General features: G+C 40.5%; 1 protein-coding gene across 1 annotated transcript in view; it reads left to right on the forward strand.

Moving 5' to 3' along the window:
• fer1l4 (fer-1 like family member 4) overlaps positions 1–17384 on the forward strand; it is a 145488-nt gene that overhangs the window by 46019 nt on the left and 82085 nt on the right. The window lies entirely within an intron of this gene.

A 17384-nucleotide genomic window follows, 5' to 3' on the forward strand; every position in this document is an offset into this window, starting at 1 on the left:
TGTTGTGTATGCCCTTTGAGAGCACCATAATCCCAGTTCACACTACATCTGCTGTTTATTTATGTGTCCTATCATCATGGCAAGAGTCATCTCTTATCATACACACTACCACGCTGACATGAGGACAAGGTGCCAACGTCACACTTACAGAGCCATCAATGCCCATATACTCTGATACCGTATTTATATACCTATGGGCCCATATCGAATGCTGCTCTGGGTTCTGAACTCACAGTAGCATACCATAACATTCTGCTTAATCCAACTGAGGGGGCTGGAGCCTGACCTGGAAACACAATGTGCAGGACAGAAACCAACACTGGACGGAGTCATCTCGTATAATCAGGCAGATTCACTTGGTAATCCTGGCCTGCACATTTCTGGGGTGGAGTAACGAGAAGAAGATGTACACAGACATGGAGAGAACATGCAAGCTCCACATAGCAAGTGACTAAGGATGGGATTCTTGAGTGCAGTGCTGTCCAGTATTATGAGTATTCATACAGAGCATTGTGAAAGTGGAGGTGCACGATGTAAATGTCAATTCATTCATTTTCCAACGCTTATCCAAAACTGGGCCACGTGACCAACAATCTTTGCAGTGAGGCCTGTACATCAGTTTTCCTCAGCCACACTTGCTGCCTCATACTGTGGGATCCCAAGGTGTTCCCAAGCTGTGTGGGAGATATAACCCACGCAGTGATCCCTGGGTCTTCCCCGGAGTCATAGATGAAAATTAAAAAAACAAAAGATAGACGTTACTGTATAAGCTCACTCCCTGTTGATAAAATTGTTGCTAATTGTACCATAGACTTGCTTTATATAGCTACAACACTTACGCAACATCCACAAATATGCTAACAAAAACTTTGAGAAGCAAACACGTCGCCAACCTGAAGAACTGGTTCTTTAACTACACAGAAAGGAGCTTTATTGTTCTTTGTTTCTGACGCACCCAGAGGTGGGTTTCTGTGGGCTGGAAGGGAGGCGCACCCATTTGAGCTCAGTAACCACGTCACGCACTTGAAGGGATTAGCCGGGGGTCAAAGCAAACACTTTCTCGTACATCCTTATATATATCATGTGGTGTTTCCTTTAACAGAAGATCCTGAATTTTCTGAGTTTATATGCAGAAAGGTCGAGGAGCGGTCAGACTATTCTGTCTTTATAGTACTCGGGTGCTCTCATGCCATCAAAAAAATCTAAAATTAATTTTGAATATAAAACACAAAGTAATTGGCACCATAAGTATTCAAAGTCAGTGCTTAGTAGAAGCCCCTTTGGCAGCCATGGCAGCCTTGTGCGCAGGTCTTTGTCAGCTTTCCCAATCTGGACTCTGACATTTCTCTGCCCATTCTTCTCTGCAGAGCTTCTCAGGCTCTGTCACAATTGCATGGAGATCCTCAGGACTCTGACTCGGCCACTCCAGGACATTCACATTGTTATTTGTAAGCCATTCTTGTGCTGCTTTGGCCTTACGCTTGGGGTCGTCATCTTGCTGGAATACAAATCTTTTTCCCAAAGCGGACTCCATCAGGTTTTCCTTCAGTATTTCTCTGTATTTTGCAGCATTCGTTTTACCCTCACAAGTCTTCTAGAGCAGTGATTCTCAATCTGTGGGGGGCGCGAAGATGTGAAAAAAAGAAAACAAGAATCAAAAATATGAAAAATACATCTATTGAAACCAAAACAAATTAACTTAAACTACATTCTGATACTAGAAAAATAAATATAGAGTTAGATAAATGTTGATAAAAGTTAAGTAGGTATAATAAAATATGCATCTATGATATATCATTAATTAAAAAAGAACAAATTGGTATTAGTGGGCTCCTTTCAAAAAAACGTTAGGGGGGTGCGATTAAAACTGTTATGAAAACTCGGGTCGCAAATACTTAAAGGTTGAGAAACGCTGTTCTAGAGTTTGATCTCCATGTTTCCACCACAGTGCTTCACAGTGTGTTCTGACACTGTACAATGTTCAAACATGGTGTTTAGTCTAATGGTCAAAAAGCTTAATTCAGGTCTCCTCAGACCATAGAACCTTCTTCTAGTTGATTTCAGTGTCTCCCATGTGCCATCTGGTGAACTGTAGCCAAGGTGTCATGAGTGTTTTTCCTCTTTACCACTGTCACATAAAGCTGCCACAGTCGTTATCTGCACAGTCCCTCCAGTCTAAGCCACTATAGCTTGTATCTCCTTCAGAATTATCATAGGCTTCTTGGTGTTCTCCTTCAACAGTCTTCTTGCATGATCACCCAAAGTTTGTAGATGGCCTCGTTCTACCGGATTTACAGTTCTGTCATACTCTTTCCATGACTGATTTCACTGAACTCCAAGGGACATTCAGTGATTTGGGAATGTTCTTGTCCCCATCCCCTGACTTGTGCCTTTCAATCACCCTTTCATGGAGTGTTCTTTTGTCTTCCTTGTTGTAGGTTAGTCCACCATACTGACTCACCACAAGCTGGACCTTGAGATCAGGTGCATTAAGGGGTCTGCTGGAGCCAATCCCAACCAACACAGGGAGCAAGGCAGGAAGCAAACCCCGTGTAGGGCGCCAGCCCACCGCAGAATTCAGATTGTGGATCGTGATTTTGTATTAAAAGGATCGTGATATGATTTTTTGGAAAGATCGCCCACCCCTGATTTGACTAATCAAGTTTTCAAATTTATGTAGGATTCATTAACCCTTTGGCGAGCTATTTGGAAAGGGGTTGTGAGCTACCGGTAGTTCGCGAGTGACGTGTTGGACACCCCTGTACTAGAGAGTGTGCCCAGCAGTCTCCTGGTGCTAGATTTCATGTTGGTTCTTACTTGATGGACTCCCGTTGTTCTAAAGTCGGATTTCAGTTAAAGAATGACTGGATGTATGTACAGCACAGAGGCGGCCGGCTTTTATCCAACACCTAACTACTGTACAATTTCTGTGATATTACAGAACACAGAAGAATTTTATACTGGTGTGCACAAACTATAGTGGGGTGGGGGCCAGAGATGAAAGATATAAATGAATGTCAGAAAAACAAACATGCATTTATAATGTAACTATTTTGAACTTATAAGTGGCCTTTGAAGAATTCTGTCAATATTTTTAGAAGTGCAAAGTCAATTTAGAAATCTTTGAGAAAATTCTGTCAAGTTGACAATATCAACTGACTGTTTATAAATACAATTTGATAAAATGTGGTAATTTACCTTCTTGTAGTGATGTGAACAAAAAACAGAGTTATGACAGATTTGGAAAATATATTACAAGTAATGAGTACTAAGACAATGCTAAACATGAAGGTGTTCCTAACAGTGCAGGATTCTCTAAATATCAAGTCTCCAGTGACAACAAAAACGGCATTAAACATAATGGAATACTCATCAGTCATTTATATTTTATCAAATGAATATGAAATACAAAGAGGAGGATGCCATTATTTCAAAAGCAAAAAAAAAAAATGCAGCGTATCACATTTCAGACCAAAAAACAACAAAGGCTCAAGTTGCTCCCGTCTCTTCCTCGTCCCCAGCGCGTCCCTTCATATCCGGGTAGTGCGCAGTTCCCGTTGGTTCTCCTTTGTTACGCTCTTTCGATCAGTGCCCAGCTCTTCTGTAGGAGGCCATTGCTGCTCGCACACTATTGCTGCGGTTGCAGGATATTTTTAGAAATCAGCCACTCATTCATTGTGATATTACTTTTTGATTTGTTTTTTCTTCTTTTTCTGCATTTCACATTGTCCTGCCAATTCAATTACACTGGTCAACAAGCATTTTGGTACTGGGAGTGTTTCACCTTTACTTTAACAAATGTCACTTGCTGACTCCAAATCTGAAAACCGTTTTCGTCCAACACACAGTTACGATATTCCAGGTCTTGGACAACTAGAGTGACTGGACAGTAAAAGCGGATAACCATTTTGATAAATACCGCTAATTCCACTAGGGATGCCATTGAGATAAAAGAATTCGACACATGTCATTAACAGCTGTGAGTTGTTTAACTTGTCATTATTCATTTTTTTTTAAATTACCGGTATTAATTGTCAATTATTAGAAAAAATATTTGTTACTGGTTACCAGGTCTTATATGACTCTAAAGCATAATGACACAACTCAGACATGACGGTGCAGTAGGTAGTCAGTTTTATTGTTAAACATAACATTCCATTTCAGAACATTTTGTTCGTTAGATTCACCGTTACTTTGAAAATGTTGTCAAGGCAATGGACAGTAAAGACGATGCTTTTCAGCATTTAAGAAATACGTTTGGTCTCTAGAAAAGTGAAGCCAAAATTAAACAATTACAACAACAACATTTATTTATATAGCACATTTTCATACAAAAAGTAGCTCAAAGTGCTTTACATAATGAAGAGAAGAAAAATAAAAGACAAAATAAGAAATTAAAATAAGACAACATTAGTTAACATAGAAAGGAGTAAGGTCCGATGGCCAGGGTGGACAGAAAAAACAAAAAAAAAACTCCAGAAGGCTGGAGAAAAAAATAAAATCTGTAGGGGTTCCAGGCCACGAGACCGCCCAGTCCCCTCTGGGCATTCTACCTAACATAAATGAAATAGTCCTCTTTGTAGTTAGGGTTCTCACGGAGTCACTTGATGCTGATGGTTATACAGACTTCTGGCTTTTAATCCATCCATCATTGTTGGAACATCATGGTGCTTTGGGTAGATGGTGGTGGCGCACGCCACTACCAAAAGGACACCGGAAAAGGAAACAGAAGGGAGAGTAGGGGTTAGTACAGATTTTGAATGAATAGTTATTATAATGAATTGGATATACAGAGTATCAGGATTTAAATTACAGTGAAGTTATGAGAAGGCCATGTTAAAATAATGTGTTTTCAGCAGTTTTTTAAAGTGCTCCACTCTATTAGCCTGGCAAATTCCTATTGGCAGGCTATTCCAGATTTTAGGTGCATAACAGCAGAAGGCCGCCTCACCACTTCTTTAAGTTTTGCTCTTGGAATTCTAAGGAGACACTCAGTTGAGGATCTGAGGTTACGATTTGGAATATAAGATGTCAGACATTCCGATATATAAGCCGGGGCGAGATTATTTAAAGCTTTATAAACCATAAGCAGAATTTTAAAGTCAATTCTGAATGACACAGGTAACCAGTGTAGTGACATCAAAACTGGAGAAATGTGCTCGGATTAACTGTCGTGATCCCCATTTGGGAATCATGTACTTGAACCCGCCTAGTAATGCCAATCATTAGTCACATAGAAAAATAGGACGTTGCCTGTGAAAGGGAACCTAAAGTGACCTCGTGCATGCAGTGTGTTGAGCACACAAGCTCATTCTTCCGGCCCAGTCACCACTTTTCATCAGAAAAATGAAACATTTTGAAAGCAGGAATGACGTCGCCCACTGAGGACAATTTTGGTGACGGTGAATTTCTCTCGATTCTTGGCGAATATTGAATGTGATGATAGCACTAATTTTTTGCATGTCACTGGGTACAATGACCCAAATACTTGGGAATAAGCTACCAAGTAGTGTGGTAGACAGCAAGACTTTAGGGACTTTCAAAACTCCACTTGATGTTTTTTTGGAAGAAATAAGTGGACAGGACTGGTGAGCTTTGTTGGGCTGAATGGCCTTTTCTCGTCTCGATTGTTCGAATGTTCTAAAAATACTTTGAGCCCCATTTGGGGCTCATAGCGGATACGGACTAGAATTTCAACATATATTTCATGATCGAGTTTTACGAGAAAAGCGCGATATAGGCCATCCATCAATCAATCAATCAATCAATCAATCAATCAATCAATCAATCAATCAAGCGTGCTCCTGTTGACATCAGAATATCTGGATTTCATTACATTGGACACAAAGAAATGGGCAAACAGAGGAAATATGCGGTGTGTACGAAAAATGCAAGAAAACAATGCAGTAGATGTGATGTTTGTCTACACGTGGAATGCTTTCAAGAATGGCATCAAAACTAGATTGGGGATCGGACTAAAAAAATTGGATAGATGAGAATTGGCATAAAATTAGAAATTTCAGAAAAAACGCTAGTGCTGTAATTGAAAATAGAGGTTTTTCTTACTCTTCGGATGTAGATGGATAGAAATAAAAAGTAAAAAATATGGCAGTTAATGAGTTAAGGAAGGTGTTTTTGTTGGCCCTGAAATCCGTGAACTGATACTTGACGATGAGTTCAAAAGGAAACTGAAGCCAACTGAATCAGCAGCCTCATTCGTGCAGGTTGTCCAGAATTTTCTTGGCAGTCACGGAGCAGAGAATTACTGTATGCTGAGCTTGTAGAGAACCTGCTGAAAGTATATTAGCTTATGGGGGTCAGAATGACACTGAAGACGCATTTTTGACATTCTCATCTCGACTTTTTTCCAACAAATCTAAGCGATGTCAGCGATGAGCATGGGGAAGGATTTCATCAAAATATAAAGGTGATGGAAAACTGTTATCGGGAAAAATTCACTCCGAGCATGATGGGTGACTACTGTTGGTTCTTGCAAAGAGAGACGGAGGTGCAGTACAAGCGCAAAAGCGAGGGCCTCCAACATTTTTGGGCACGCTGACCTCACTTTTATATTGAGGTAAATTGATATAAATATATTTTAACGTGTCTCTGGTATTGTCTTCTGGTTTGATTTCATAATAAACACATCAAAACAATTTTGGTGGGACAGAGTCCAAACTCCAGATATCCTGTTGATATATAATATTGATATTCAAAAGTGTCAAAACATCAATGATGTGTATTTCAAAAACCTGACCTGCTAGCTTAATTCCGATTTCATATATGAAATCAGTGTAAAAAACTCAATAAAGAGCTCCCAGTAGCAAACAAAAAATATTTTTTTGTAGACCAGTGTTATCTATGTGTACTCTACTCAGTATTACGCACTCAGTTCGTTCAGCTTAAAATTTTCACATCCCAACCCACCGCTGTTACTTCTGGTGGGCTCTGTCCTGCGCCCCTCCTCTTCATTATTTACCTTCTTCCCTTGGCAATATCTTTCATAAATATCACATTAGCTTCCACTGTTATGCTGATGACACCCAGCTCTACCTCACTAGCAAACCTACTGCTTCCTTCCCACCCTCGTCACTTACTGATTGCATATCATAAATCAAATCCTGGTTTTCTTCAAATTTTCCTAAATGAAATAGTGACAAAACTGAGATTCTCCTCATTGGTACAAAATCAACATTATCCAAAACTGATCATTTTTCCTTTGTTATTGATAATTCCTCTGTCTCCCCTTCGTTAAGAGTCTGGGTGTCATCCTTGACAGTACTTTATCTTTTCAGTCCGACATCAATAACATCTCCCAGTCTGCATATTTCCACTTATGTAACATTAATCATATTCACACACCCCCTCACTCCCCACACCACTGCTATCCTTCTTCATAGCCTTGTCACTTCTCATCTCGATTATTGCAATTCCCTTTTCTTTGGTCTTTCTTGCTATCTCTGCCTGCATCATTACTAGGGGTCTTGTTCAAAAAGCGGACTCCAAAAGCCCCTACTACAAACCCTGAACTTAAGGTTTGTGGGGGTAAGGCCAGGTACACCAGGGTGCCTAATCTTTAAGCTGAACCTTGGTGTATACTGATGGCGTCCGCTTTTTGAACAAGACCCATTACTAGAACCCCCTCTGTTCACCATATCACTCCTGTCTTGCAGCAGCTTCATTGGCTTCCAGTTAAGTTCCACATTCAATTCAAAATTGTTCTGTTAACTTTTAAGGCTCTCTACAACCTCGCCCCTCCATATCTGTCTGACCTCCATGTTGCCTTTCCCTCCCGTACCCTTAGATCCTCTTCCTCCATCCACTTGACTGTCCCCTTCGTTCATCTTACCACCAACTGAATGCTCTGCTCCCCAGCTCTGGAACTCACTACCACCTGAGCTTAGAAATATCGATTCATTCTCACTTTTCAAATCTAAATTTAAAACTCATTTGTTTAAGTCTGCTTTTTCTCTTGGATCACATTTGCTCTGTCTGATTTTACATTTTGTATTTTTAGTTTTGTTTATAATGTGTGTTTTGTCTATTGATCGTTGTCCTTGAGTATTTAGAAAGGCACCTACAAATAAATAAAATGTCTTATTATTATTAATATTTTCCCTCATATATCTGTAGTACTAGGGCAGGGGTCCTCAATCACGATCCTGGAGGGCCGCAGTGGCTACAGGTAGTTTCCTAATTAGAATTGCTGGTAATGAAACTTTGTATTTAACAATATGCTTTCTTAGTGCTTTCATTCGCTAAAATCAAGTTTTAGTTACATCGTAGATCAGAGGTCCTCAGTTGCAGTCCTGGAGGTCCTCAGTGGCTGCAGGTTTTCACTTCAACTAATTTCTTAATTAGAACCCATTTATTTACTGTTAAAGCAATTCAGTTTTTGTGCCTAATTTTAGTTATCAATTCAGAACCCTCATTGCCTATTTTAGTTTTTAGCATGTGCATTTAACTTTTAATTGTTGCCTGGTGTTCTTAACTAGCCAATAGTTAATAAGGAAATTTAGATAACAAATAAACCAGCAGCTCTCAAGCTAACGTGTTCCCTTTTAAACCTATGCATATGTCTCATGAAGTATCTGTGTTAAAAAATGTTTAGAAATAACTAAGAGGGGAATTGGAAGGACCGCTAAATTTAAATCTGTTCTGGTTCACAAAACACATGGATATTGCTTTCAGAGAAGGAAAATCTGCAGTGCAGTTAAAATTTCTCTCGGATGAATGAAAACAGTAACAAGCTAAATAGTTAAATAGCAAGTTTCATTATCAGCAAGGACTGCCTTCTAATTAGGAATCTATCGTATATACTCGTGTTTAAGTTCTCCCATGGTCTTGATTTTACTGTATAATTTGCAGTATTTTATAATGTCAGTCATATAAGTCGAATGCGGAAAACTCACGCCATTGGTCCAAGAGATTACGATATGCTAATGCCCACCTGAGAGAGTCACCACGGAGCTCACGGCCTTTCTTATGTGACCAGACAGTAACACCCAAACTATTCCGGAGCGACATTTGCACTGACTGGTGTTTTTTGTATCTCACACCCTCATACACCTTTAGCGTAAGAGCATCCCTACGATGGAGCGTTCGATCAGAAGAAAATATGAAGCTCGTTTTAAATTGAAAGTCGTTGAAGTGGCGAAAGAAATTGGTAACTGTGCTGTTGCAACAAAATTCGATGTGTCTGAGAAACTGATGTGAGATTGGAGGAGGGAAGAAGATGTAAAAAAAAATAATAATTTAAGTGTCGCAGTTTTGAACGGGCATATAAGTCAGGGTCTGATTTTATGATCGATTTTTCAGGTTTCAAGACCCGACTTATACGTGTGTATATACGGTAGTTGGAAGGTAAACCTGCAGCCACTGTGGCCCTCCAGAACCGTGACTGAGGACCCCTGTACTAGGGTGTTGTACCGTATTAGCCATTATGGATTTGGTGAGGAGTCAAGCAAAATGACACCTTTTATTGGCTAACTAGAAAGACTACAATATGCAAGCTTTCGAGGCAACATCTTGCCTGAAGAAGGGGCCTGAGTTGCCTGAAAAGCTTGCATATTGTAATCTTTCTAGTTAGCCAATAAAAGATGTCATTTTGCTTGACTTCTCATTACTTTGCCCTCTGAATACACAGAACTGCATTCTATCAACCCTGACCTGTGTGTTAAGAGCTCACCGTCATTTCCATGTAACCTAAAAGCATCTTTGTTCTAAGTCTCCTGTGTGATAAATCGCACTTCATAAATCCCAATTCATGTATTGTTTGACTTGTTTATTCCAGTACTGTTTTTTGGAGTAGCAGAGTCTATCCCAGTAACCTCAAGTGGATGGCAGGTGCTGGTCCATCACAGGACCCGGTCAAACACAGGCAGACACTTGCTCATGCAGGGTCAAGTTAGACTCGCCAGCCATCTAACACAATCGTCTTGTGTATATGATAAGAGAGACGGAGTGCCATTAGGACGAGAAGAACATGTAAACTCCGCACTGGGATTCAAACGTAGTCCTTTGTGCTGACCAGTGTGCCCCCCACACACAAGCTGCCGTCAACATAAAAAATAATTTTACATACTGCACAGCAGAAATGCCACGGGTTACAATGAGAATTGTGATGAGATGTTGGTATGTGTGAATAGGAAGGATTAACAAACGGCAAATTAGTGTAGCGATCACACCCTTAATTTGGAATTATCTCCCGGGGAATCATACAATTGCTTTAATGACGCATCTACTTCTTTAACTACACTTTTATTGCCTGCTTTTAAAGTGATCACGCAGACATATCCAAACATGTATGAAAACCTTAACATCACCATATGTTTCATGAAGCACATTATTGAGTTTAACACAGAATGTAACGTTTTTCCACCCATGCTGGGATAGATAATCTCCTTGTTGTCCTTGTCCCAAGAACAGGCAGGAGACATTGCTAGATATTGGTAAGCAGAGGGTCACATCTCAGAATGTGTAAACCAGGACTTCCTAAAGGCATTCTGTGGGGTTTAGGTCAGGAAGGAAGGGCGGCCAAAGCAGCATCTACACACCATCAGGACAGCTCTGAGTATCCTGCTGTGGTCAGGCTGTGTGAGTGGACGGCCTCTGTCAGGCTACCTAACTCTGTAGACACCCAGCATGAAGCCTGTCCCTCACTGTCCTGTCACCAATGGGGCCTTGTGTCAGCCGGAAGAAGCAGAAGCAGTACGGGTGCCAGAGGGCTAATGACTGTCCAGGTGGTCTGAGGTGTCATTCTTGGCCAGGTGGTCACTCCAGTCCTCTGCCCTGCTGGTCTGACATTCCTGCCCGCAGCATTCTAGTGTCCCTGGTGACATAAATCTATCTATCTATCTATCTATCTATCTATCTATCTATCTATCTATCTATCTATCTATCTATCTATCTATCTATCTATCTATCTATCTATCTATCTATCTATCTATCTATCTATCTATCTATCTATCTATCTATCTATCTATAGCGCTTCTGGGTCTAGACATGAGAGGGTTGTGATCCTAAGGAGGCTGAGACCTGCCTGAAGGAGCACTAATACCAGAAAAAGCCCTGCAAGTGGTGTTAGGGGGAGCACAGACACAACACTTAGAGAGGACTTCGATCACGTCTTCCAGCAGCAAAAGACCATGTTACCTGATGCATGCCTGCCGGTGAGCCTCAGTTGTTGACACTGGCCTTGGGTCAGCTCATGCAGTGAGGGGATAGTGAGACATCTAGGTTGCTGCTGACCTTGGGTGATTGGAGTGAAATGGAAAATGGTGGCATGTATGAGCTGACAAAGGGATAAAGCAGCTAGTAGTACACACTGCTGGAGGATGCTAAATGTCCTTTTTAGGGTCACTCACCTGCAATCGGCGTAAAAAAGGTGATTCAATTTCTCTCTCTCACTCACACCAGAATTATTACAATATTTATATATAAATATAAAGTACTAGATAGATAGATAGATAGATAGATAGATAGATAGATAGATAGATAGATAGATAGATAGATAGATAGATAGATAGATAGATAGATAATATATCCTTATATATACAGTTTTTTTATCTTACATGTACATGGTAATCATAAAAGTTTGAGTAAATCCACACCTTTCAGCTAGGAGCCTTGGCCATGTTACACATCTTGTTTTCGAGCTTTTTACTTAGTGACAGGTATTTGCCTCCAGTAACAGTGAAGACCTAATGTCACTGCCTTTCTAATTATCCGGGCTGGTCCCCATCTATTGAAAGAAAATGTCAGAAAGCTTTACAGTACTTGTTCAGCTTCTTTGTTGGATCTCATTCGTCACTAATTATTCAATATAATCCAAAAGTTGGAAACATTTTTTGCAAAGTGAAGGTGTAGTTGCAAGATTATGTTTTTCTCATTAAGGTTCTGCTTACATAAGAGAAGCAAAAATATTGTATATATTATTATTTTTTTGCCATGTCTATCTATCTATCTATCTATCTATCTATCTATCTATCTATCTATCTATCTATCTATCTATCTATCTATCTATCTATCTATCTATCTATCTATCTATCTATCTGTCTTCTTGTACAGGTGCTATCTTTTATTTCACACAAACTCCTGGAAAACGTGCAAACTACACTCAGGCAGAACTTTGGGTAGAATTTGTACCCAAGATTCTAGAGCAGTGGAACAACAATTCTAATCACTGCACCACCATGGTGCCTAAAAAAAGTATTTTTTCAATTGCATTGTTTCAGCTATTACAAAACGGTAGAGCAAATGAAATTACCAGCGTGTCTAGCAGAAGTGCACACAGTTCAGAAAATATTTTCCCTTCCTGCTGTGTTCAGGTAGAGTTGAGAATAAAAGACCTTGAACGTTTGACAAGTCAGACCACTGCCCCGGATTTCTGTCTGTCCTGATGAGTTGAGCCAGTTTGGGGATTTCCAGGAAACGCCCCGTTGAGTTTTGTCAGAGATATGCAACTTACAGCTTAACTTATTATGGGAATATATAAACGGATCAATAAGAATGTGCCTCACTTCACTGGATGCCTGATCTTTCCTGCTTTCCTGATGCAGCTTGAGACCACCAATGTAACTTCTTACAGTCTAGTAGTTAAGTGTAGAATTGTGTAGATTTTCATATTTTGTATCACCTTACCCATTCTAATTAGATGGAAGAGTTAGAAAGTTAAATCCAAGATTAACTATTAACAGCTTCTTGCTCACACCAGAGAAGACAGTTTCATTTAGCAAACAAAGCAGAGCCTACCCCAGCTGAATCAGTGATAAAAGGAAAGAAAGGTATGTCCACACCTGCGGTTAAGTCAACAAAAGTAGTGGAAAGTAAAAATTTACTGCATAGCATTTAGCAACATCCTTGTACTGACAGGGTGTAACTACGGTGATTACGGAAATCCCTCCATCCTTCCATTCCTCTATGTCCATTATAGGTTACTCTTGAAAGACCAAGAGATACACTGGCGCTAAGAGTGCCTGTGTGGGAGGTCAAGGTCTTTCAGCGGTTATGGATAATTGTAGACAAGGAATAAAAGCCCATAAGGTACTGTTCTGACTTCATAAGGTACTTGGCAGATCAAAAGGCAAAAAGAGAGGATTAGGAGATGAAAGGAAATTAGTAAACAAGAAGAAGTGAAAAACGGAAATACAAAAAGACGATGCTCAAGATCTTTGGGGTGGGAACCAAAATACTGGTGACCTTCTACCGCTGCACTATTGAAAGTATCCCGATTGGATGTATCATGGTGCGGTTTAGTAACTGGACTTGCCAGGATTGCAAGCTCCATGAAAGGACTGTCTGCACTGCTTTTAAAATCATTGAAGCTGATCTTCCACAGCTTCATACCATCTACTCCTCCCAATATCTGAGAAGGCCTGAATCCATCATCTCTGATCCCAGCCATCCAGCTCATCCCCAGTTTTTATTTCTGGTCAATCCTACTAGAGCTTCTTCTCCCAGGCCATAAGGTCATGGAACTCTCAGTCAGCGTAGGTTAGGAATCCCAAGCACTAGAGAGGGTACCAAAAGCACTTTTAAAAAATGAGATGTTAAGAGCAAACACAGGGTCTTCATAAAAATAAGAAGTTTATTTTCATAAAAATGCACTAAAACGAAAGCAAGCTCTGTAGAGCACAAAAGGCAAAGGTATTGCCTGAAGTAATAAAGCAATCCAAAGCAAACAAGTCCAAGTACAGATACTCAAAGAATAGTCCAAAAAGAGAGTAAAGGTCAAAAATTTAATAAAACTGACAAAGCCCAAGCGCTCACCACTCTTCAGCACATTCGAAATGAACTTCCAGGAACTGTGGAAGATTTCTAGGGAAGGGGTGGGGATCACCCACAAAACACATGGAACATAACACAGGCAGCTTATATCCATCCATCCATCCATTTTCCAACCCGCTGAATCCGAACACAGGGTCACGGGGGTCTGCTGGAGCCAATCCCAGCCAACACAGGGCACAAGGCAGGAAACAATCCTGGGCAGGGTGCCAACCCACCGCAGGACACACACAAACACACCCACACACCAAGCACACACTAGGGCCAATTTAGGATCACCAATCCACCTAACCTGCATGTCTTTGGACTGTGGGAGGAAACCGGAGCGCCCGGAGGAAACCCACGCAGACACGGGGAGAACATGCAAACTCCACACAGGGAGGACCCGGGAAGCGAACCCAGGTCCCCAGATCTCCCAACTGCGAGGCAGCAGCGCTACCCACTGCGCCACCGTGCCGCCCAGCAGCTTATATGCATCGACAAAAACCAAAAATAAAGAATGATGCACATCAACAACATAAACCAAAGAATCAAAAATAAAGGAAGGAAGAACCCTAGTTGAGTCAAGACATCCGTAACCTGAACAAACCTGCCCTGCACTGTACCCACCTGCTGGTTTATGTCTAATTTTGCTGTATAATAATATTAATAAAAACTGTTTACCTTTATATACCACTTTTCTCACGACTTAAAACACTTTACACAGTAAGTGGGAAGCCACTTTAACCTCCACCAATGTGCAGCATCCACCTCAATGATGCCATGGCAGCCATTTTGCATCAGTACGGTCACCACACATTAGCTGTTAAGTGGTGAAGGGGGTTAGCTAATTAGAGATAGGGGATGATTAGGGGAGCCCGTGGTGAGCAATTTGGACAAGACATTGAGACACACTCTATACTTTGCAAAGGATGCCCAGTGATCTTTGATGACCACAGAAAGTGAGGGCCTTGGCTTTATGTCTCACCCAAAAGACATCACCATATTTACAGCTCAGTGGCCCCATCACTGCCCTGGGGCATTGAGATCCACACACAGACCAGAGGGTAAGTGCCCCCTCTTCCAGCAGCAACCCACGCTTTTCCTGGTTGGTCTCTCATCCAAGTACAGGCCAGGCCCGAACATGCTTAGCTTCCAGAGGGGTACCTCTTCTGAAATGCAGGTAGTATGGCTGTCATATGTTACATCTGTACTGATATCTACATTTGTTTCTTATTTTTAATTACAATCTGTATATCTGTACAATTCTCTTTTGCACTATGTACATACGCCATTCCCTTGCTACTCTTATTTCCTGTATTTCTTTATTTACACACGATCTGATCATCCTATTGCTTCCCTTCCCTGCCATACCAGCCCAATATTTGTGACACAAGAATTTCAAGATGCTCTCACGGTGTATGTGACAATAAAGATCTGATCTGATCTAAAAGAAATGACAATCAAAATCTGATATAAAAGCTAGAATCTAAGTTGAAAGAGCAAAGTGTAAAGTTGTCTCCCTATTATATAAAAAAAATCCTGTGACAAGACAAGACTTTTTTGAAGAGATTTTTTCAACTCCCACGAGATGAGACTTTGGTCGTGAGATTTTTTCAAGTCACGCTCTCCTCCTGACCATTTTCAACCACACACACAGTCCTCTCACCTCTCATTCGTGTGAATGCGTTGACAGACTCAGTTTCTACTCTCTCAGCTCTTATATATTTCCTCACTTGAAGTTCCCAATTAAAGAATTCTTTATTTATTTATTTGTGACATACATAGTTATACAGAACAACACGCAGTGAAATGCATCTTTTCGCATACCCCTTGGGGTCAGAGCACAGGGTCAGCCATTGTACAGTGCCCCTGGAGCAATTGAAGGTAAGGGCCTTGTTCAAGGGCCAAGCAGAGTAGCATCTCTTTTGGCAGTGACAGTGATTAGATGTATTATGTCCAAATCGTACTGAAGAATTTCATCACAAAGGATCATCAACAGTAAAAATGAGTACACGGGCAATCCTAACACCGAGAACTGATGAAATCAAACGAATTTATGCCAAAAATGTCGATCGTTTACATGGAAAGTTGGTTAACTGCATATCAATAGACTACACTGAAACAGTTGGTGGTGATGGTGCGGAAGATGAAAACATCAACTTACAATATCCTGAAGAATAACTACAACCGTTAACACCGTCCAGTCTTCCACCACATGTATTACTGTAGAAAGAAGGATGTATCCAAGAAAGGTAATGTAGTACATCTTTCAGGGGATAACATTACACAACAAAGGAGATCTTGATATGCCATTCGTATTAAAACGTTAACAGTTTGCTGTTAGAATAGCTTTTGCAAAGTCAATTAACAAATCTCAGAGCCAAACATTCGAAAAAGTAATTTTATTTAATAGGGAGAAAGAAACAAAATTCAATCACGGGCAGTTACATGTTGCGTTGTCACGATGAAAGTCCAAACACTGAATCAAACTTCAATGTGATATTGATGAAAATTTCATTCAATAAATTGTTTTAACTGAAGTTTTACAGTAAAAGTGTAAGTTTAAAAAGTTTTTGTGTGTTCATTTCAAAGCCAAACAGAACGAAATCGTATTACACAACAAATAACTCTAACGCAACATGAAACATAATTTATTTTCAAATTATTATGTTTTACTCATTTTTAATATGGTTACTCACTGTAATGTAAAATAGTTCTATTATGCATATGTAACAATTCTCATGAAAATAACAATCTGTGTAAATTGTACATCCGCATTCCCATACGCGAGCGGCAGAACCGCAAAGAGGCTAGCACATAGTGCCCGTCCTGGGGTTGGCGAACGAAGTGAGCAGGGGGCAAAGCCCCCTAGTTAAACTAAAAAATATGCATGTAAAAGGTTTGTTTTGCTCCTTTAAGAAATCTCCAAGTACCTGGACACCGTCTCCTAGCTCAGCGTTTCTCAACCTTTAAGTATTTGCGACCCGAGTTTTCATAACAGTTTTAATCACGCCCCCATAATGTTTTTTTGAAACCCTAATAAAATTTATTCCTATATTTTTTACTGCAGATACACTGCTACAAGTTTAAAATTTCCCTACGAATAGCGAAATTACGCCACATATGGCAACACTTGCGCCCCCTTTTTGGTTACTTCGCGCCCCCCTAGCTGATGCTGGTTTATGAAGCATTGTGTCAGTGACATCACAATGAGCGATGATAGGGGCCACGCCCCCTAGCAACTGTTCACCACATCACAAAGAAACTAATAACACTAATGTGTTCTCTGACATTAAAACACATCAAAAATTCACAAAATACCACCAGCAAAAATTCATTTAATGAGTTAAAAAATAATCATGACAGGTGAGATTGGACTAGTGAAAGGGGTTTTAGAGGACATCAACAGGCAGGGGGTAACCAAACCTTCACTCCCAACCACTGAGGCCTGCCATGAGCACCAGAGAGCAGCACGTTGTGTGATTCTGTGGCAGATGAATCGAGCAGAAATATAAGAAGAACAGCAACCTGGAAGTTGCTCGGCAGTTTGTGGCTCTTTTAAAATGCTGCAGGGCTGCTGGGATTCCTTTTGTAGCTTGGGGCCGCTTATGGTGAAT

The sequence above is a fragment of the Erpetoichthys calabaricus genome, chromosome 10 (genome assembly GCF_900747795.2).
Source record: "Erpetoichthys calabaricus chromosome 10, fErpCal1.3, whole genome shotgun sequence".
Taxonomy (NCBI): Eukaryota; Metazoa; Chordata; class Cladistia; order Polypteriformes; family Polypteridae; genus Erpetoichthys; species Erpetoichthys calabaricus.